At 43.1% G+C, this 23,324-nt stretch overlaps 1 pseudogene; it reads right to left on the bottom strand.

Moving 5' to 3' along the window:
- Positions 1-15,646: 15,646 nt before the first annotated feature.
- LOC115639713 lies at positions 15,647-16,585 on the bottom strand (annotated as a pseudogene).
- Between the last annotated feature and the right edge of the window lie 6,739 nt (positions 16,586-23,324).

The following is a 23,324-nucleotide window of genomic DNA, read 5'->3' as shown; positions in this document are numbered from 1 at the left end:
CAGATTCCCTGTTCATGTAAATCCATCTAGTTCCATTGGTGTAATGGTGCTATGTCAATTTACATTCAGAGTTAGATTCACAAAGGGACGTAGCTGTTCTAATGCTGAGCATTGCAGTGGATAATTTTTAGGTTATTTTTGTCATCATTTGGTTCCCAGAGCCTGAGTTGGGCAGCCAGGCTCCCTACACAGTAAAAGTGGAGACATAGACACCTAAGAATGGGATTTAAAAAAAGCCAAAATGACAGATGGTTCCTTAGCCAATAGGAAAGGCCAAGCAGAGGGTTGTGTTCTAAATACTGCAGCTAACACAGGAGTTCAGTCACTGTCTCCTCTGAGGGAAGACACCTCCTTCACCTTGGAATTCTCAGCTTGGAAGCCTCTAACCTCACTTAAGGTGGCAAGAAACCATGGCATGAGAAGGGAGAGAAGAAGGAGGAATTAGGTGGAGAAAACCCCTCAAATTGTATCCTAGCAGTTAGGGATATAGGAGACCCTCTTCAAATGCCTAATGAGAAGAAAGATTTTAAAAAGGGATCTGCTTCCTCCCATATGGGTGCCCTAACCACTGTGATATGGGATACCTGATATGTGTCCTTCTCAATCTCGCCTAATAGAGCTTTACTTTCTTTGTGCGATCACATTCATTATTAATTATTGATATTATTGGAGACAGAGACATTAATAGGGATGAATCTTATAAGATGTTACAGATATTAAGTAGGGTTTTCAACAAAATACTCTAGAAGAACTACAGAATGCAATAGACACAGCTGTTTTTTTCATAGAACTGGCCATATCCCCAAGTGGTACAAATTGGCCATAGCTGTATTAAAGAAAGAAAGAAAGAAAGAAAGAAAGAAAGAAAGAAAGAAAGAAAGAAAGAAAGAAAGAAAGAAAGAAAGAAAGAAAGAAAGAAAGAAAGAAAATGTGCATGAATGTCTCTAGATTCTAGTGCTTCTAGCATGCAACCTACATGGAGACCCAGGATCCTGTCTCCCTTGCTCCAGGGTCTCTTCTATGCAATGGGGATGTGGCCTGCTGAGTTTAATGGAACCACACTGATTAAGAGCAGCTGAGGCTTTGGCCCAAAGCATCAGATACCTGAGCTGAGACTCTCCAAAACCCACGTTATCCACAGTTCAATTCCCCTTTATTTTATTTTATTTTTTTGAAAACAAAGGAAGTCTACCCACACAATGGCTAACTTTTTTCTACCAGAGAGCATCCAACAGTGTCTCACAATCAAGGTTCACTGAGACACTGAAAATGTCCAAAGTTCATCCACAGATCATTTCCTTTCTGCAGCAATCTATGTTTTACTGGAGCACTAGACTCTACCTGGAAGGGACTCATTGATGAGGTTCAAATTAAAAGAGAAATCTTTCAAGGGGATTCCTTAGCACCAGTGCTGTTTGTGGTAACCAAGCTGCCACTAACATGGATGCTTGTTGAGATAACCACAATTTACCATATCAGCAAAGAGCAACAACCAGTTAACAATTTGTTAGACATGAGCAATCTGAAACTACATGAACTGTCACAAAAAGGAGCTACAGAGATCGATGATGTGTGGAAAATTTGGGTGAAGCTATAAAGCTACGTGTTGGCTTGGCTAACTGTGTGTCAGCATCTGCAAAAGTGGCCAGACTGGTACAATCTGATAACATACAAGTTAATGAAGGAACTATCCAGGATATCTCAGCATGACCTGTACAAATATCTTGGAATCAGGGAACTCTCAGGGCTACAAAATAAGAAATTGAAAGAAAAAGTGAGGAAAGAATATTACAGATGTACAAGAACTACTCTATGGACAAAACTGAAGTCTAAGAATGTGATCTGAGCCATTAATATGTGGGGGGATTCCAGTAGTACAGAATATTGCTGGAGTGATCAAGTGGAATCAAGTGGAGAAGAAAAAATATGACATCCAAAGAAGACAGACAGCTGCCGGTGATGCATAGAGTATTAGATAGCAATCAAGTCATGGACAGGATGTACATCACATGATGTGATAAAGGAAGACCTCTGCTATCTGTGGAGGAAGCAATTGATAATGAAGACTATAATATCAAAATATATGAGGAGTTAACCAGAATAAAGATCTTCCGATCATGATAACAAGCAATGACTGAGCTGCATCCAAGCCGAAGAAAGCATGAAAGAAAGGAGAAAGCAAACTGCCAAAAAAGATTTGAAAGGTTTACACAGAGGTCAATGCACGGATAGTGGTGGAGAGAGATCAGACATATTGGTGATAGAAGATTGACAAACTCATGACATGTAAAGGGATCCCTCAAAAAAAGAGGCAGAGCCTCATTATGAGTGGATAAGAAAAATGCTTACAAGGTTTAATTATGTAAGAAGTAAAGTTCTCTGAAGAGATGGTGGAGCATGTGTTTAGCAACTGCTAGAGCCTATCTGGGAGAGAATATATGAACAGATACTCCGAATTTGCCAAGAGTCTGCACTGGAGCCTCTGTACAAATCCATACTTGCCACAAACTCTGCTATGACAAACACCAAGCTGAAAGCACCCTAAAGAATGAGGATGGTAAGATTTATGGGATTTGGCAATTGTCACAGACTGAAAGGTTCAGTCAGACAGGCCAGACATAGTTGTAGAAAAGCACAGCAAACAAGCCCATGTGAATTGACTTTCCTGTGCCGGCAGAGAAACAAACAAACAAAAAACAACAAGGAGAGAGGATGGTGAAGTATGAAGAATGCTGCCTTGAAGGGGAGCAATTATAGAAAACTAGAACAAACACTATCCTAGCAGTTATTAGAGCTAGGAGTAAAACATGACAGGACTGCAAGACATCATGGTCAGTGACTTCCAGCAGACACTTCTCTTAGGCACTGTGAGAATGTGAAGGAAAGTCCAAGGAGAATGAATGAATTTGAGCACCTGAAATACAGGAATTCTGTCAAGGGTTTAACAAGACTCCTGACTACCCAAACCTACAGAATCCAGTCAGCCAGTATTTATAGGTGACACATGGGGATACATTTTAGACAGCAGCTTCCTCCTTTTGACTCAGTGTCCTGCAAGTCTGAATATCAGGCTGCTCATACATAAAAGAATCTGTTCTGCCCTCTTGGAAGTGAATGGTTATTTTGACATTGATTTTTAGTGGAAATGGGAATGAAGCCAGTGTTCTATCCAACGCCAAATTGATGTTTAAACTCAAATGTCTGCCAGAGAGAAAATAAATCTTTTCCCCGTTATCAGCTCATCAGACAAATGCCTAAGCAAAGAGATCTTGTACTAGAACCTGAATGTCACCGGCAGATTCTGTGCAAAGTGAACTCCAGAGCTAAGCATCATCTCCAGAGAATGCCCTGCCCCCAACCTCACCACTCTCAAACACAAACCCTACTTCTAAGATGCACCAACTGATCTAATTTGTCTCAGTGCTGTTGAAAGAGAGATAGTACGTCTACACTACGGGATTATTCCGATTTTACATAAACCAGTTTTATAAAACAGATTGTATAAAGTCGAGTGCAGGCAGCCACACTAAGCACATTAATTCGACGGTGTGCATCCATGGCCCGAGGCTAGCGTCGATTTCTGGAGCGTTGCACTGTGGGTAGCTATCCCGTAGCTATCCCATAGTTCCCGCAGTCTCCCCCGCCCCTTGGAATTCTGGGTTGAGAACCTAGTGCCTGATGGGGCAAAAATCATTGTCGAGGGTGGTTCTGGATACAGCTTCATCCCTCCCTTCGTGAAAGCAGCAGACAACCCTTTCGCGCCTTTTTTCCTGGGTGAACTGTGCAAACTCCATAGCACAGCAAGCATGGACCCTGCTCAGATCAATACCGCAATAGTGGACGTTGTAAACACCTCACACATTATCGTGCAGTCTATGCTGAACCGGGACCTGCAAAGCCAGGCGAAGAGGAGGCGACGGCTACGGCAGAGCAGTGACGAGAGTGATGAGGACATGGACACAGAATTCTCTCAAACCGCGGGCCCCTGCGCTTTGGAGATCCTACTGGTAACGGGGCAGGTTCTAGCCATTGAATGCCGATTTTGGGCCAGGGAAACAAGCACAGACTGGTGGGACTGCATAGTTTTGCAGGTGTGGGACGATTCCCAGTGGCTGCGAAACTTTTGCATGCATAAGGGCACTTTCATGGAACTTTGTGACTTGCTTTCCCCTGCCCTGAAACACCATAATACCAAGATGAGAGCAGCCCTCACAGTGGAGAAGCGAGTGACAATAGCCCTCTGGAAGCTTGCAACACCAGACAGTTACCGGTCAGTTGGGAATCAATTTGGAGTGGGAAAATCTACTGTGAGGGCTGCTGTGATGCAAGTAGCCAAAGCAATCATTAAGCTGCTGCTACGAAAGGTTGTGACTCTGGGAAACGTGTAGGTCATAGTGAATGGCTTTGCTGCAATGGGATTCCCTAACTGTGGGGGGGGCGATAGATGGAACCCATATCCCTATCTTGGCACCGGAGCACCAGGGAACCCAGTACATAAACCGCAAGTGGTATTTTTCAATGATGCTGCAAGCACTGGTGGATCACAAGGGACGTTTCACCAACATCCACGTGGGATGGCCAGGAAGGGTTCATGACGCTCGCGTCTTCAGAAGCACTGCTCTGTTTAAACTGCTGCAGCAAGGGAATTACTTCCCAGACCAGAAAATAACAGTTGGGGATGTTGAAATGCCTATAGTTATCCTGGGGGACCCAGCCTACCCCTTGATGCCATGGCTCATGAAGTCATATACAGGCAGCCTGGACAGTGGTCAGGAGCTGTTCAACTACAGGCTGAGCAAGTGCAGGATGGTGGTAGAATGTGCATTTGGCCTTTTAAAGGCGTGCTGATGCACATTACTGACTTGCTCAAACCTCAGCCAAACCAGTGTCCCCTTTGTTATTGCTGCTTGCTGTGTGCTCCACAATCTCTATGAGAATAAGGGGGAGATCTTCATGGCGGGGTGGGAGGCTGAGGCAAATCATCTGGCCACTGATTACATGCAGCCAGACACCAGGGCGATTAGAAGAGCACACCAGGAAGCGGTGCGCATCAGAGAAGCTTTGAAAATGAGTTTCATCAGGGGCCAGGGTACGGTGTGACTGCTGTGTTTGTTGCCCCTTCATGAACGCTCCCCCATTATTGACTCCTTCTGCGTAAGCAACCCACCCTCCCCTTCGATTACAGCTTGCTTAAGAAAATAAAGTCACTATCGTTTAGAAATCATGTATTCATTATTAAAAAGTAATTATAAAAAGAGGCAGAGAACTGACAAGGTATCCCAGGTGTGGTTTGGGAGGAGCATAGGAGGGAAGGAAAAGGCCATTAAATACATTTCAATGTAATGACAGCCTTTTGGTTGGACTGTCCACTGAGGTGGAGTGGGCGGGTCCACGAAGCCTTCCCCTATGCGTTCTTACACGTCTGGGTGAGGAAGATATGGAACATGGTGAGTGGTGAGGGTGGTTACACAGGGGCTGCTGCTGCACTCTATGACCCCGCTGCTCTTCCTGAAGATCCACCAGACGTCGGAGGATATCAGTTTGATCACGCAGCAGCTCCAGCGTTGCATCCCGCCACCGCTGATCTTCCTGCCTACACCTTTGATCTTCCTGCCGCCACCTCTCATCTCGAGCGTCTCTCCTATCCTCATGTTCATCCCTCCTATCCTCACGTTGGTCCCTCCTGTTCTCATGTTCACTGTCATCTTTCCTGTACTTTGCTAGCACGTCCTTCCAGTCATTCAGATGAGCTCTTTCATTGCGGGTTACTTCCATGATTTCCGAGAACATTTCATCTTGCATCTTCTTTTTCCTCCGCCTTATCTGAGAGATCCTTCGGGATGGAGTAGGGAGGCTTGAAAAATGTGCAGCTGCATGAGGGAGGGAAAAAAAAAGAGAGAAGTATTTAAAAAGATACATTTTACAGAACAATGGTTATACTCTTTCACAGTGAACAACACTATTCACCTTACATAGCACATGTGATTTCACTACAAGGTCGCATTTTGCATCTTAATATTGAGTACCTGCAGCTCTGGTGTTAAAGATCTCACAGACGCAGGTCCGGGCATCACAATTCAGCTTGCATGCGGACATGGTAAGACATTGTCTTTCAGCTTCTCCAGCCTTCATATACACAGTGTCCTCTGATGCTTCTTCCTGTTAACATGCAGCAGCAGAAACCAACCCCCCCCACACCCAATTCTCTAGGATGATTGCTTTACCCCTCCCCCCACCGCCTGGCTGGTATCATGGAAGATCACTGCTAAACACCACCCTTCCCCCCCGCACCGCGTGGCTGGTAGCTGGGACTATTCCTGCTAGCCAAACGCAAAAAAGCTTAGCGCTATCCTTCCTCCCTTTCCCCCGCTTGGCTACGTGAAAGGAAGCATTTCTTTTAAGCAACAGCCCAGTAGGAAAATGTCCATCTCTGTCCCCTTAATTAAATTCCTGACTTTCAGCCAGGTTACCATGAATGATATCACTCTGCTGAGGATAATAGAGCGAGATAAAGAACGGAGGTTTTCTGAATGCCAGCAATCACCGGGACCATACGCAGCTATGCTTTGTCATGCAATGATACCCGATTACTTACTACATGCATGGCGTGGTAAAGTATCCTTCCATGGTGGACGGAACAAGGCTGCCTTGCCCAGAAACCTTCTGCAAAGGCTTTTGGAGTACCTCCAGGAGCGCTTCAAGGAGATGTCCCTGGAGGATTTCTGCTCCATCATCAGACATGTTAACAAACTTTTCCAGTAACTTTACTGGCCGTGAATGCATCCCAAGCCCTCATGGCAAATCAATCATTAAAAAAAAGCTTGCTTTTAAACCATGTTTTATATTTACAAAGGTACACTCACCAGAGGTCGCTTCCATGGCTTCACTGTCTGGGCTAGTGGCTTGGGAGGGCTGGGAGGGTAACTCTGTCTGAGTCACAAAAAGCTCCTGGCTGTTGGGGCTAATGGAGTGCTGTGTGCTCACTGCAAGGTCGTCCTCCTCTTCCTCCTCCTCCTCCTCCTCATCTTCCCCCTCAGCAGAATCCTCAGTCATGGTTGAGATTACAACCCCCACCTCGGAAACCACGGACAGGGGTGGGATAGTGGTGGCGCAGCCCCCTAGAATTGCATGCAGCTCAGCACAGAAGCAGCATATTTTCGGCCCTGCCCCGGACCTTCCGTTTGCTGCTTTGGTTTTCTGGTAGGCTTGTCTGAGCTCCTTAACTTTCACTCTGCACTGCACTGAGTCCCTGATGTGGCCTTTGGCCATCATAGCCTTGGAAATTTTTTCAAATATTTTTTCATTTGGTCTTTTGGAACGGAGTTCTGTTAGCACTGAATCATCTCCCCATATAGCGATCAGATCCAGTACTTCCTGTGTGGTCCATGCTGGAGCTCTTTTTCAATTCTCAGGAGACTGCATCGTTACCTGTGCTGATGAGCTCTGCGTGGTCACGTGTGCTGATCAGAGCTCCACGCTGGCCAAACAGGAAATGAAATTCAAAAGTTTGCGGGTCTTTTCCTGTCTACCTGGCCAGTGCATCCGAGTTCAGATTGCTGTCCAGAGAGGTCACAGTGATGCACTGTGGGACACCGCCAGAGGCCAATACCATCGATTTGCAGCCACACTAACCCTAATCCGATATGGTAATACCAGTTTTAGCACTACTCCTCTCTTTGGGGAGGAGTACAGAAACCAATTTAACGAGCCCTTTATGTCGATATAAACGGCCTCGTAGTGTGGACGGGTACAGCGTTAAATCGGTTTAATGCTGCTAAAATTGGTTTAAACCAGGTAGACCAGGCCAGAGAGTGAGAGAGCCGGGTGATTCATATAGTAGCTGGGTTGCCAGCCACGACTCCTGTGCTGTAAGTGACAGTGTGAGCAGAGGGTTGCATCCAGGCAGAAGTTAATGGGACTCTGCAGAGAGACCCACCCCTAGTTAAGTGGAGCAGTCCTTTGAAATTGAAAGATTCAAGTGAATAAGAATATGAATCAATTCACCTGCCTTTTAGAAGTGTATCATAGATATGGTGAGATCATTGTGACCTGTGATTTTCTCTGTTTTTAGTCTACCTACCTACTTATTGATTTGGCTATCTAGTCTGTCTAGTTGCATCAGTAATAAAATGTCTCAAGACACCTAATAGGTCTATGGATGTGACTTTTGGACCCATTACCCGGAGCATTGAATACTCAAGGTGTGTCGGGTTATCTGTGGGAGTGGAGCAAAAAGCCTTTCCTGAACTACCTCCAAGACTAAAAGCTGATTTCCTGAGAATGGTTTAAATGCTGTTTTGTTCCTCTCAGGACAAGATCCCCGAAGTTCACTCTCTGTAACAGCTCCCAGTAGCACTGGGCTGGGTCGGCACTCAAGCAATGCTCTGTAATGCCTGAAAATGAGAGCAATGAGACTTGGATTATCACAGAATTTAGGTATCCAATCTCAGCAACAGCCAAAAGGAGCTAGACATCCTAATAGCAAATTATTTAATCTCCCCTACACTTCTTTGAAGATCAAACCATAATATATATTTACCATAATATGACTACATGGGAATAGCCTTAAACTTTGCTAATGGGAAAAAAGGAGTAAATAGACTACATATGATTTTGATACTGTCTCACGTGGCTCTCATAAACAAACTAGGGAAATACAACCTAGATGGAGCTACTATAAAGTGGGTGCATAAGTGGTTGGAAAATAATTCCCTGAGTAGTTATCAGTGGTTCACAGTCATGCTGGAAGGACATATTGAGTGGGGTCTCACAGGGATCAGTTCTGGATGGGGTTATGTTCAATATCTTCATCAAGGATATAGATAATGACATAGAGAGTACACTTATTAAATTCGTGGATTGTACCTGTGGGAGGGGTTGCAAATGCTTTGGGGGATAGGATTATAATTCAAAATGATCTGGACAAACTGGAGAAACAGTCTGAAATAAATAGGATGAAATTCAATAAGGACAAATGCAAAATACTCCACTTAGGAAGGAACAATCAATTGCACACTTACAAAATGGGAAAGGACTGCCTAGGAAGGAGTACTACAGCAAGGGATCTGGGGGTCATAGTGGATCCCAAGCTAAATATGAGTCAGTGTAACACTGCTGCAAAAAAAGCACACACCATTCTGGGATGTATTAATAGGAGTGTTGTAAACAAGACACGAGAAGTAATTCTTCTGCTCTACTCCACGCTGATTAGACCTCAGCTGGAGTATTGTGTCCAATTCTGGGCATCACATTTCAGGAAAGATGTGGACAAATTACAGGAAGTCCAAATAAGAGCAACAAAAGTGATTAAAGGTCTAGAAAACATGACCTATGAGGGAAGATTTGAAAAAAATGGGTTTGTTTAGTCTGGAGAAGAGAAGACTGAGAGGGGACATGTTCACAGTTTTCAAGTACATAAAAGGTTGTTACGAGGAGGAGGGAGAAAAATTGTTCTTAACATCTGAGGAAAGGATTAGACACAATGGGCTTAAACAGCAGCAAGGGCGGTTTAGGTTGGACTTTAGGAAAAACTTGCTAACTGTCAGAGTGGTTAAGCACTGGAATAAATTGCCTAGGGAGGTTGTGGAATCCCCATCGTTGGAGATTTTTAAGAGCAGGTTGGACAAACACCTGTCAAGGATGGTCTAGGTAATACTTAGGCCTGTAATAAGTGTAGGAGACTAGACTATATGACCTCTCCAAGTCCCTTCCAGTTCATAGAACATCAGGATTGGAAGGGACCTCAGGAGGTCATCTAATTTAAACCCTTGCTCAAAGCAGTGCTAATCCCCAGACAGATTTTTGCCCCAAATGGTCCCCTCAAGGATTTAGCACACCAGTGCTCAAACTACTGAGCTATCTCTCCCTCATAAGAAGTCACTGGTGCAGTCCAGAAGTGAACCCAGCTCACCTGTATCTCAGTCCATTGGTTAGGTCACCATTCTTGCATGTGGGGGATCATGGTTCTCTTCCCCTCTCTACCTGGGGGGTGGAGGCAGAGTTGTGAAGTGAGTTCTCCCATCTCTGAGGAAAGTTCTTTAATATCTGGGCTATAAGGTATTGTGGAGTATTGAAGCTGTTCCTTCAGCTGGGAGGTCAAAGATTCAGTCCCTGCTCTACAGGAGGTAGAATGGGGAATTGAACCCAGGTCTTCCAGAACACCAGTAAGGAACACTGGGCTAATGGTTGGAAGAAGGGACCCCACCTCCTCTTTCAGGCAACTTGGTCAACCAAAGCCCATTGACTCGTGCTCTAAGTCATTTAGGCACTTCTAGAAATGACACCTGCAGTTTCCATTTCATTAGGAAAAGTGCTGTAGTTTGTTATAAAGGAGAAATGTCCATGGTGCTCTCTCAGGAAACTTGACTTTGTTCTTCCCTGTTTTGTTGTTCACCTTAAGGTCTGCCTGAGAAGAGTGCAATTATGAATTGTGTATGTAAAGCAATGGAGGCTGGGATTTTCAAAGGAGCCTAAGGAGTTAAGCACCCAACATGCATTGAAATGCAATTTTCACTCAGTCTGTGGGATTTTTATGGGGAGTAAGGTCTGAGTAAAGGTTGAGATCAAACCTAAGGATTTGTGTATTAAAAAAGTACATTGGCTAGACAATTTTAACTCTTTGCATCCACTGGGTAGCAATCCCTAGTCACATAACTTTCTTGAATGTCATTCGTTACATTATTTCAGAAAATTCCCACTTCATCGCACAAACTCTGACTGGACCCTTAGAATATACCCAAATCACTCTACACAACCTGTCCAGTGTAGCCTGTTCCATAGGTTGTGTATTAATTATATTGATCATTTGAGAATTCCTAGTTCTCTCTTTGAGGGTTGATAGTTTCTTGTCCTATAACCAGTATCATTAAATTTACTATATGGTTGGGAACCCCGATGTGCACAGTTGCAACAGTCACACTATAGGAACTCTTCTATATTTACAAATAGTTCATTATTATATTTAGCAAAGTCACAAACATTCTAATTTAGTAAGGCGGATAGAGAGACTACAGAATGTACATCTGCACATCCATATTCTCACACCATCCCTTGCAAACAACCTGAAATATTAGCCATTATCTTCATTCTCATCAGCAGTGGCCATCATTCTGGCTCCTCCCAAGGGATGGATCTCTTCCTCCTACCATCCACAGACTGGGATTCAACTTCTATAATATGTTATGCCAGAAGTTCTGAAACTGAGGGTCATGACCCCCCCAACTCCCAGGCTCTCGTGTGGTTATTACATATGTCACAAGCTGACAGCCTCCACCTTCAAATGCCACTCACCTCCAGGATTTATAATAGTGTTAAATATTTTTTTAAAAAATTGTGTTTTAATTTATAACGGGGCAGGGGTCACACTCAGAGGCTTGCTATGTGAAAGGGATCACCAATACAAAAGTTTGAGAACCACTGTGTTACACTGACACCACTATATCTAATGAATATTCAGTAGGGCCCCCCCTCCCTTAATTTGTATTTCCTCATCCTACTAATATTGAGATGTCTTTCTTCTATAGGTTAGTATATTAATACATGTAACAACCATTTCAGCTCATGACCAAGCCCATCACCCCTTGCTTAAGCAGATTTGCAGTTTACTTCTGTGTTCCTTGTGGTAACACTTACTGGACCTTTCTAACTCCTGCCATTGAGCAAGCTCTTCTTCGTTCCCAAAATCTAAAGCCAACGGTTGCTCTGTGCCAAGGGTTACAGCCTGCTTGACCACACTTCTGCTAACTAATGCTTCAGCTAATATCTTACAGGATACAGGCCTGTAGATTTCTTGCATTACAGCTGAATATAATGAAAATAGCAAAATATAAGGAAGGTAAGGCACTGAATATACTAAAGGCAAGCTAGCCCTTTGAGCTACACCACTCCCCAGTTCCATGGGCTATTTGGAAGACTATCAATATCAGGAACTCAAAAAGGGCAATCAGAGCCAAGGGGCAAACCTGAGTCTCCAAGTAGCCAAGGATTTCATAGTCAGTTCCAAGCCAGGGTCAATACCGAGTATCAGAGTCCAAGTCACATTTCAGGATCTGAGTCATAAGGCAAAGTCCAAAACAAGCCACAGTCAAGCCAGGAGTTCAAGAACATAGAGCCAGAACAGTCAGAGCAACTACAGAAGATCCATGCTGTTGCCTGGACACTTCCCAGAGCACTCATTGGGTTTATATAGGGCAAGGAGCCATGGGGCTGCTGCCTATCAAACCCTTAATGTGGAATTTCCCATGGTATGTCTCCATGGCAGGTCATGGGATATGGAGTGCAGGCTGGTTACTTCTGCTGCTGTGTAGCTTTTTGGAGTGGTTAAGTGCCTAATACCTCTGCAGACCTGGGTTCTGAACTCATGGATATCTTACCTTCAAAAAAATAGAAATAAGAGTCTTGGTCTGGTTTATGGTGTTAAAGTCATTGGGAGAATTAATAGGATTTGGGCACCTCCCTTACAATCCTTTAAAATCCCAAACTTGATCTAACAACCAGGGTAAACCTTCATTGCTCATGTAGGCTGAACTGAGTGTTTTCAGTGCAAATGGCTTGTTAGGTTTTCTGAAAACACAAAACCAAACAAAACCCCCACACACGTATACAGTAAGAGTCTATGGATGTGACCTATTACTCTGCAATGGCCCCATTTGGGACCTCAGGACTGCAAAACCTAGCTAGGCAGGTTGGGCCAGAGTGGGAGTAAGGGGCTTAGCTGTGGGGCGGGGGGTCAGAGTGGGGATGAAAGGTGTGGCTGTGTGGCCATTTTACACTTGATTCTAAACAACAGGGAAGAAGGGGTTGCAAATCTGAAGGTGGAAGGCAATTTTGAGAGAAAGTGCTTGTGAAATGATAGATTTTGTGACTGTAAGGAAAAGAAGGAGTTCTTCAATTTCATATCTGAGTATTTTCAGGACTCTTGGATGAATGCCATCTGGTCCTCATGACTAATTACTGTGTAATTTATCAATTTGTTCCAAAACCTCCTCTGCTGACAACTCAGTATGGGACAGTTCCTTTAATTTATCACCTAAAATGAAGGGATCTCCCTCTCATCCTCTGCAGTGAAGATTATTTCAAAGACTTCATTTAGCTACTTCACCACAGCAATGTCTTTCTTGAGTGCTCCTGTCATAAACAGATAGCTAAGGGTTAATGTTCTTTTACCTGGAAAGGAGTAACCTGAAACACCTGACCAGAGGACCAATCAGGAAACAAGACTTTTTCAGATCTGGGTGGAGGGAAGTTTGTAAGTGAGTCCTTTGTTCTTAGTCTTCTGCCTGTACTCTCTCAGTTATGAGAGGATTTTTCTGCCTCCTGCTTTTCTAATCTTCTGTTTCCCAGTTGTAAGTACAAAAGATAAGATAGTGATTTATATGGTTTTTATTTTGTATTTACATGTGTGTAGTTGCTGGAATGTGTTAAATTGTATTCTTTTTGAATAAGGCTGTTTATTCATTTTTTTTCTTTTAAGCAATTGACCCTGTATTTGTCACCTTAATACAGAAAGACCATTTTCATGTATTTTTCTTTCTTCTTATAAAGCTTTCTTTTTAAGATCTGTTGGAGTTTTTCTTTAGTGGGGAACTCCAGGGAATTGAGTCTATAGCTCACCAGGGAATTGGTGGGAGGAAGAAGTCAGGGGGAAATCTGCGTGTGTTAGATTTACTAGCCTGACTTTGCATTCCCTCTGGGTGAAGGGGGGGTGGGGTGGAAGAGAGATTAGCTATATCTGTACTTGTGTTTTCCAGGACAGGAAATAGGGAGGGTGGAATCCCTCTGTTTAGATTCACTGAGCTTGCTTCTGTGTATCTCTCCAGGAACCCAGGGAGGGAACACCTGGAAGGAGAAGGGAAATGCTTTATTCCCCTTTGTTGTGAGACTCAAGGAATTTGGGTCTTGGGGTCCCTAGGGAAGGTTGCTGGGGGACCAGAGTGCCCCAAAACACTCTAATTTTTTGGGTGGTGGCAGCTTTACCAGGTCCAAGCTGGTAACTAAGCTTGGAGGTTTTCATGCTAACACCCATATTTTGGACGCTAAGGTCCAAATCTGGGAATATTTTACTACAGCTCCTTTAGCATCTTGATTATCCAGTGGCCCCACTGATTGTTTGTCTGGCTTCCTGCTTCTGCTGTACTTAGAAAAAAAAGTGCAGTTAATTTTTGTGTTGTTGCCGGCAGATAACTGCCTGAGGCCAAGCAACAGGGGGGGTCTGTCGCCCGGTTTGCCACGCCAATAAACACACCAGGGTGGAGAAGCAAACCATGTTTATTTGAGATCTCAAAGTGGTGCAGGGAGACTGACGCCTCAAATCAAGCACACCTAAAACAAGCAGTCTGTTCCTTTATATCCATGAGAACTTTTCTCGCTGACTCGCAATCCCCCGTTTCCCTTCCCTCTTCTGTCCAGCTGCAGCATTCTCTTCTCACACACTTCTTTGTCTTCCCCCTCCCTCTCCCCCTTTCTGCTGCAGAGACATGTATGCTGTGTCTAAAAGCGGCCTTGAAACTTGCTTCAGCCTAGCTTCAATGTATTACAGCAGAAAACTGGCTGTTACAACCAAAAACTAACTGCTAACACTACATTTTTGCAGCTATTAGTACATTAGGTTACACTAGGTTACACAAAGTGTTGAACATGGAGGAACAATGGTTCACTGAGGCCTACAACAGGAGGTCTTCATTGACACTTGTGGTCTACCACCCTCCCGAGTTACCTAGAGTTATACTTGGTGATACCAACAGTGTTCTTAGCTAATTTTCAATCAGTTAGTCTCTGACTATGTGAGCAAGAACAGTGTAGGCAAACATCTGAGAGAGAGAAAACATAGTACCACCTTAGAACTCTAGCCCATCCCATCCAAGATCCTATCTCCAACTGTGGCCATCCCTGATTCTTCAGAGGAAGCAGACAAAAGAACCCTCCCAGAATCTATTAGTGGGAAGACGCAAGATTCATTCATGAACGGTGGTGTCCGGCTGAAACCCTGAAGCATGTCCTTTAGAAACATAAGACATAAACCAGAAGTGAGGCCCAGGGTTGCTGAGCCCTGCCCCACACCATCACACTGTCATAAATTTATCCAACACTTTCTTAAAACTAATTAAGCTGTGCATCCCTACAGCTCCTATTAGAAAGTTGTTCCAGAACTTCTCCCTTCTGAGAGTGAGAAACCTTTCTCTAATTTCCACCTGAATTTGTTCATGGCCAGTTATATCCATTTGATTTTGTGCAAACAAGGAGACAGAATTAGGAATAAGAGCTCTAGCATAACTTTTATCCCAGTGGTAGTCATCTCAGCTGTAGGAGACCCCCGCTTCAAGTGTCTGAAGAGGAGAAACGATTGAAACAGAGATCTGTCCTCTCCCATGTACATGCCCTGGCCACTGTGTTATGGGATATCTCTCAATTTCTCCTGTTCAAGACCCTTTGTGACTCTAACTCCAGCACTCTTTGGTTCCAATGGAGCTATGCTGATTTACACACTCTGGGGAACTGGCCAATTGACTTCAATGGATCTGCACTGATTTAGACCAGTGGAAGATTTGGCTCAAAGTGTCATTCAGTTATCTGAGCTGAGAATGTCGCATACACTAATTACCCACAAATCTCTGTTCTCTGACTTAAAAAAAAAGAGAGAGAATCAACACTAATTGAGAAACCTGAATTTCTCCAATATATTCCTTAGAGCTGTTTTCATCTCCTTGTTTTTCAGGCTGTAGATGATGGGATTTAACATGGGGGTCAAGATGTTGTACTGGATGGAGAATATTTCATCCAGCACCGCAGAGGAGACTGAGCTGGGTTTTGTGTACTGGAGAAAACCTGTCACGTACAACAAGCCAACCACAATTAGGTGGGAGCTGCAGGTGGAGAAGGCTTTATGCCTGCCCTCAGCAGAGCATATCCTCAGGATGGTGGAGATGATGAGAATGTAGGAGATTAGGGTGAGGAGGAAGGAGCTCAACCCAAATAGCAAAGCAGAAGTAAGAAGCACCGCTTGACTGGTAAAGGTCTCAGTGCAGGACAGCTGTAACAAAGGAGGGAGCTCACAGCTGAAATGGTTGATTTGATTGGGCCCACAGAAATGCAACTTGAGGGCAACAACTGTGTTAAGAAGGGCATAGAAGAAGCCCATGGTCTATGCACCACTCACCAGCTGAACACAGATCCCTTTGCTCATTGTCTGCACATAATGTAATGGATCACAGATTGCAGCATAGCGGTCATAAGCCATGGCTGAGAGAATGAAAGTTTCAGTACCAGCTGAGAGGCTAAAAAGGAACATCTGGGCAATGCAGCCATTGACAGAAATAGTTTTGTGCTCCACTAGGAAGTTCATCAGCATTTTAGGCACCGTGACTGAGGAATAGCAGATATCAACAAAGGATAAATGGAAGAGGAAGAAGTACATAGGGGTGTGAAGGTGAGAATCAGCTCTTATCACCACCATGATCACTATGTTTCCACCCAGAGTGATTAGGTAAATAACTAAAAACACCGAGAAAAGGAAAATCTACATCTGTGGGTCACTGGAAAGTCCCAGGAGGATAAATTCAGTCACTGTGGTTTGATTTTTCATTGTCATGCATTCAGGAAATCTGTGACCTGGAAGACCAGAAAAAAATGAGATTAACACTTATTATGGGGGGTGAATGTAAAGAGAGTCCTATTCCATGCTGTAAAATGTGTAGGCTAAATTGAGAGAGGGACAGAGGATGACACCAGATGGTATTTGTGTGTTTTAAATAAACAAATTAATCTGGATACACAAAATGACTTGGGCACCTAACTGCCACTTTACAATTCTAAGTCCCAGAATCAGGTCCTACAGGTATTCAGAAATACCCTGTTCAACTCTGACTAAGGGTTAGTCTAATGTGGGGCTCCATCAGTCTCTCCTCTTGAAGCTATACCTCTGTGGATACACCATAAAAGAGGCAGTGCAGGGTTACTATATTCTTGGTCTTCTGCATGTGGGGTGAGTGTTCAAGCCACCAGGCTATAGAGGAATTTCTTCTCTCTCTGCAATCTGGCCTTATGACTTCAATAGAGCTACAGCTGCATTACAGCAACATGGTATCTGGCAGACTGGATGCAATGAAAGTATGGCCAATTGACAATAGTTGGACATCTGGCCAAATCTATATAAATAATCTCCCTCTCCATTAGAGTCTGTCAGTTGTTCTAGACTATTTTGTTGGACACGCTATTTAATATCTGCAGTATATAATTCGATTCTTACCTATTATAACCATTAGGATTTTTCAAAAAGAAGAACAATCATAGAACTGAAAGGAACCTTAAGAGATCATCTACTCCAGTCCGCTGCATTCATGGCACCTGGCAGGTGTTTGTCCAACCTGCTTTTAATAATCTCCAAAAATGGAGCTTCCACAACTTTCCCAGGCAATTTATTCCAGTGCTGAACCACTCTGACAGGTAGGAAGTTTTTCCTAATGTCCAACCTAAACCACCCTGGCTGCAATTTAAGCCCATTGCCTGTTGTCCTATCCTCAGAGGTTAAGAAGAACAATTTTTCTCCCTCCTCCTTGTAACAAACTTTTATGTACTTCAAAAATGTTATCATGTCCCCTTTCACTCATCTCTTCTCCAGACAAAACAAACTCATTTTTTTCAATCTTCCCTCATAGGTCATATTTTCTAGACCTTAATCATTTTTGTTGTTCCTCTCTGGACTTTCTCCAATTTGTCCACATCTTTCCTGAAATGTGACGCCCATAACTGGACACAATACTCCAGGTGAGACCTTGTCAGTGTGGAATAGAGCGGAAGAATTACTTCTCATGTCTTCCTTACAACACTCATCCAAACACATCCCAGAATTATGCTTTTTTTTTTTTGCTACAGTGTTACAGTGTTAACTCATATTAAGCTTATGGTTCCCTATGACCTCCAGATCCCTTTCCACAGTTCTTCTTCCTAGGCAGCAATTTCCCTTTTTGTATGTGTGCAACTGATTGTTCCTTCCTAAATTTAGTAATTTGCATTTGCCCTTACTGAATTTCATTCTGTTTACTTCAGACCATCTCTCCAGTTTGTCCAGATCATTTTCAATTATAATGCTATCCTCCAATGCACTTCCAACCCCTCCCAGCTTGGTATCATCTGCAGACACTATGTGTTTTCTCTATGCCATTATCTAAATTATTGAGGAAGATATTGAACAGAACCCTACCCAGGCCCGATCCCTTCAGGACCCCACTTGTTACACCCTTCCAACATGACTGTGAAACACTGATAACTAAACTCTGGGAACTGTCTTCCAACTAGCTATGCACCCACCTTATATTAGCTCCATCTAGGTTGTATTTCTCTAGTTTGTTTATGATAAGGTCATGTGAGTCAGTATCAAGAAAAAAAGAATGTGACCAGAAAACATTATCTTGACATAGTGACATAATTTGAAAAGAGGGGCCTGATAGAAAATGAAGGGGATATTTGCTCCTAAAGTCACTTAAACCCTGAAGGATTTTTGACTCAGCTTTCTGCCCGTCTGAATATGAGGCTGTAGAGACAGCAGAGAAGTTATCCTGCCCTCCTGGAAGTGAATCGCTATTTTGACATCAGTTATTAATGGAAAAGGCAATGAAATCAATGTTCTGTCCAATGTCAAAATTAAGTTTGTCCCCATATGACCCTACAGAGAACTGAACATTTCCTCTATTATCAGCTCATGAGACAAATGCCTAAGCAAAAGATGGACCTTGTACTAGAACCTGAATGTCAACACAGGCAAATTCTGTGCACAGGCAAATTCAATTCCAAGGGCATTTTCCGGAGAGTGCCCTTCCCCTGACCTCCCCCTCTCTCTCTCTCTCTCACACACACACACACACACACACACACACACACACACACACACACACACACACACACACACACACCCCTACCTGCTTTCAGCTATTTCAGAACTGCCTTAAGAAAGAGAGAGAAAGCGAGAGCTGGGTGATTCAAGTAAATCAGTTTCACCAGCTATGGTCCCTGTGCTGTAACTGAGTCTGTATGAGGAGACTGCTGCAGCCAGGCAGAAGTCAATGGGACTCTGCAGAGACTCACCCCTAGATAAGAGGGGCAGAATCTGGTCCTTTGAATGAAAAAGATACAAAAATTAAAAAGGATTAAAAATGTGAATCAACTCACCTGTCTTTTAAGCACAGATCATAAATATGGTGAGATCATTCTGACCTGTGATTTTCTCTTTGCTTAGTTTATCTACCTCCTTACTGATTTGTCTGTCTAGTCTGTTTGTCTGTCTCTGGAATACAGCATCCAAGGAGACCCAATATTCTTTACCAGAGCAGTGATACCCCACAAGGTGTTTAGGGTTATCAGTGGGAGTGAAGAAAAGAGCTTTTCCTTAGCTGACTACAAGACTAGGAGCTGATTCTTGAGAGTTGTTTAAATGCTGTCTTGTTCCCCCTGGGACAAACCCTGAAGTTCACTCTCTGTAACAAGCTATCAGTAACGTTGTGCTGGGTCAGCCCTTAAGCAATGGTCTACGGCACCTAAAAATGAGAGCATTGAGGTTTGAGTTATCATATGCATCTAAGTGATTTAGGTACCCAATCTCAGTGACAGTCAATTAAAAAGGCATGTGCTTAGGCTGAGATTCTCAAAGCAGCTGAAGGAGATAAATGCGCAAACAGCAGCACATTTCCTCTCCCTTAGACTCCTTTGAAGGTCCAAGTCTTAATGTACAATTACCACAGGTGCAGCAGAGGAGATAGAATGTGGAATGGCCAGCTATCCTTAAAAAATCACCAGTGGCTGGATACACAGGTTAAGGGATGTGAAAAGAGCAAATAGACTCTATCAGATGTCAGGACTGAATAGGAGATGAGACAAAGGAGGAGCTTTTCTGAATACAACCAGGTAAAATTTTTCAGACAAGTAGTTTAGTCACTGAAAAATGCAGTTTAGTTGACCCAATACTATTTGTGAATTAGAAAAAAAGCCAAACTGTTTCATCCAGGGCAAAACAAACAAACAAAAAAAACCAAGTAAAGTTACAAAGCAGCACAGGGAACCTTAGTGCCACCCCTCAGGTGTCTGATGAAGTGAGTATTCATCCATGAAATCTTATGCTCCAATACATCTGTTAGTCCATAAGGTGCCACAGGATTCTTTGTTGCTTTTAACCTAGTTTTTAGAGAACTCACCTGGGTCATGGGAGATCCTCATGCAATTTCTTCTCTGTCTGATGTAGAGCAGAGATTTGAAGTTAGGTCTCTTATCTCTCAGGAAAATGCTTTAATCTCTGTGAGTAGGCCGGGCTTTGACAGAATAGCAATGCACCAGGTGGGCCCATTCCTGACCAGAGAGGATGGTACAGAAATACACAGATCTCACAAGCCTGTGCTTTTTCTTTATGAATAATATCAAGGTCTCCTGAATCAGTAAACTGCATTCCCTGCTCGTGCAGCTGGCATCGGAGCTCCAAGAACAGCAGCACTGAGCAGCCTTAACAACTTAGCAGCCTTAACAACTCTCCTCAGCATTAATAATTTGGTCTATAAGGTATTTTTGGGCAGGCTTTTCTAAGCATCTCAGAAGTTGGTTTGCTTTGTAAAGTCATCAGCACATCATCATCAGCAGAAACACATGGCTCTAATGCAGCCATGGTGGCATGTAGAATGGGTTTCCATCATGAGTGGTCCATTCCAAGTCTTCTTCCTTTCCTCTTCTCAGCTGTTTCTAATTAATATGTTTCTGCTCCATATAACAGAGTTGTCATCACTATCATATTGAATACTTGTCTCTTAGTTGTCACATAGACATTCTGACACCCAAACATAGGCTTTTGAAGGTACTGAAATATTATTGGCACAAGACCCATCAGATGTGTGACTTCTTCAGATATAGAAACTCACTTTGTCAGACAAGTACTCAGATAGAAAAACCTATTCACCCAGTCAGTGTGGTTGCCATCTATATGCACCATTAGCAGGTCATGAGTAATCCCATGGCAAAAGAAATTTCCCATCCAAATTATTTGTCAAAGCATTCAGAGAAATCAGGATGACTTCACAAATAACTCAAGACCAACATTCATTGCTAACATTTGACTGAGTAATGAACAACATGTGTCTATGCCTTTTTCAAGAGATCAGAAAATTACATTTCTGAGCATTTCCTCACGTGATTGCTACACATAATTTGGGATTGTAAAATATGTTATGTCACAGTACACGATCAGCATTATTTATCTTTGTTCCTGTCTGTGTGGCATTTATCCTTCCATCAGCATCTATATAATCTATCTATCTGAGTGACAAGATAGGTGAGCTAATATCTTTTATTGGACCACTTTTATTGGTGAAAGAGGCAATCTTTCGAGCTACACAGAATATTTTTCAGGTCATTGTGCAATGTGTAGTACATCCTCTATGAGGCAGATACCTCATAGCTTGTGGACATGAATTCAGCCAGCACCTCAAGGGAGGTAAACCTGCACTGGGAGGAAATTGTTTTCCCTAGGAAAGGGATCATGGGGTTGGAACCAGCAACTGGATGTCAACTCTCAGGATCTGCTGAATGTGGCTTGCTCCTTACATGGGGCACATTGTAAAATGACTGTTACAGTTCAGACCAACTGCATCTGTATTCCCCCTCTATGGTCCAACTAGAGCATCTACTCTCAGGCTTCTCACTCCCCAGCAGTTGCCTTTCTTTAGAGGAAACTCACATCTCTCTCCCAGCTGGGGAGGGTATTTTGAGGATGACCTGTTCCTAGCCTTCAATTTGTTATTTCCAGCAAAAGATATCCTAACAGAGCAGCTTCACTTCTCTCCTCAGAGACTGCAGTCTGGGATCTAGCTGAAACTCTCCTTCCATCCCCACCCAGGTTTTTTTCCTGCTGTTTCAAGTACATCACATCCTCAGCTCAGAACAAGAACAACTCCAGACTCTGTGAGTGACTCATTTGTCCACTTTGGCTCTTTGAAGACACCTTGAAAATGTAATCAGCCAGACAATGGGTCTCAACTCAAAATGCAGCTTCAAAATGACTATTCCAGAAGAGTCAGTCACATTCTCTTCCTCCCTCCCCTACAATTTCCTTGAAAATCCACTGCACATGTCTTGTCCTCAGATGTCCTTTGAAGTTCCAAATGTCTCCTAGAGATTGCACTAATCAGAACTTCCTCCTAAATGAGCTCCATAAAATACTGTAATAGTACATAAATATTTGCATTTTTAATACAACCAACTTCAAAGATATTTCCTTAATTCAATAAGGATTAATTTAGTCCATTAAAGTTTGTGCAGGATGTTACAGGACACTTTCATATCTGTCACAGTGACAATCTTGAAATATAGTGTCTCAACCTTTTACTGCACTTACTGGACTCAATCCTTATTCCAGCCTTACTCCCATCTATATGGGATTGGCTGTTTGTGTCCTTCTAACCCATTCCAGTTTTTCTTTAACACTATCCCTTGGAAACTCTGCAGCAAATCAAATCCTTTACCATGACATCCATCCACCTAATTCGGTGTCTACCTACACTTCTCTTACCCTCCTCCTCTCAATGTAACTCCCTGCTATGCGATCTTCTTTTCACATGGCCAAACCCTCTAAGCCTGGATTCCCTCAGCTCTTCTATAACTGATACCACTTTCACACTTCTCCTACTTTGTTCATTCGAAACATGGTCAGTACCAATAACTCCAAGCACCCATCTTAATGGTTTTGTTTCCACTTGTCATAAACAGAGTGTTAAGGGTAATGTCTCTTATACCTGTAAAGGGTTAACAAACAGTGACCTGCAAACACCTGACCAGAGGACCAATCAGGAGACAAGATACTTTCAAATCTTGTGGAGGGAAGCCTTTGTTTGTGGGTTTTGGGGTTTGGCTTTGTTCTCTCTGGGTCCTGGATGGGACTAGAGGTGCAACCAGGTTTCTGCCAATTTCCCTGCTACAGTCTCTTATCTATTCAGAATTGTGAGTAAGAAAAGGCGGTCATAGTCTTTTAATTTTTTTTTTCATTTCATATGTGTACTTGCTGGAAGTAGCTTAAATTGTTTTTCTGCTGGAGAAAGTTTCTTTCTATTGTTTATAAGTTGAAAGACCCTGTAACTGTTTACCACCTAAAGTGCAGAGATAAACCTTTTACTTTTTTCTTTCTTTTTTATTAAAAGTTTGGCTTGTAAGACCTGTGTGATTTTTTTCTCCTAGTTAAGGTTCAAGGGAATTGGTGGGAAGAAGGGAAGGATAGATTTTCTCTTTGTGTTAGATTCACGCAGCTTGAATCTGTAGTGCCTCTGGGTGAGGGGGATGATAACACTTCAAGAAGTTGAATC

This window comes from Gopherus evgoodei, unplaced genomic scaffold, assembly GCF_007399415.2.
Source record: "Gopherus evgoodei ecotype Sinaloan lineage unplaced genomic scaffold, rGopEvg1_v1.p scaffold_108_arrow_ctg1, whole genome shotgun sequence".
NCBI classification, from domain to species: domain Eukaryota; kingdom Metazoa; phylum Chordata; order Testudines; family Testudinidae; genus Gopherus; species Gopherus evgoodei.
The sequence above is the reverse complement of the archived record's forward strand: the minus strand, read 5'-3'. Positions and strand labels throughout refer to the sequence as shown.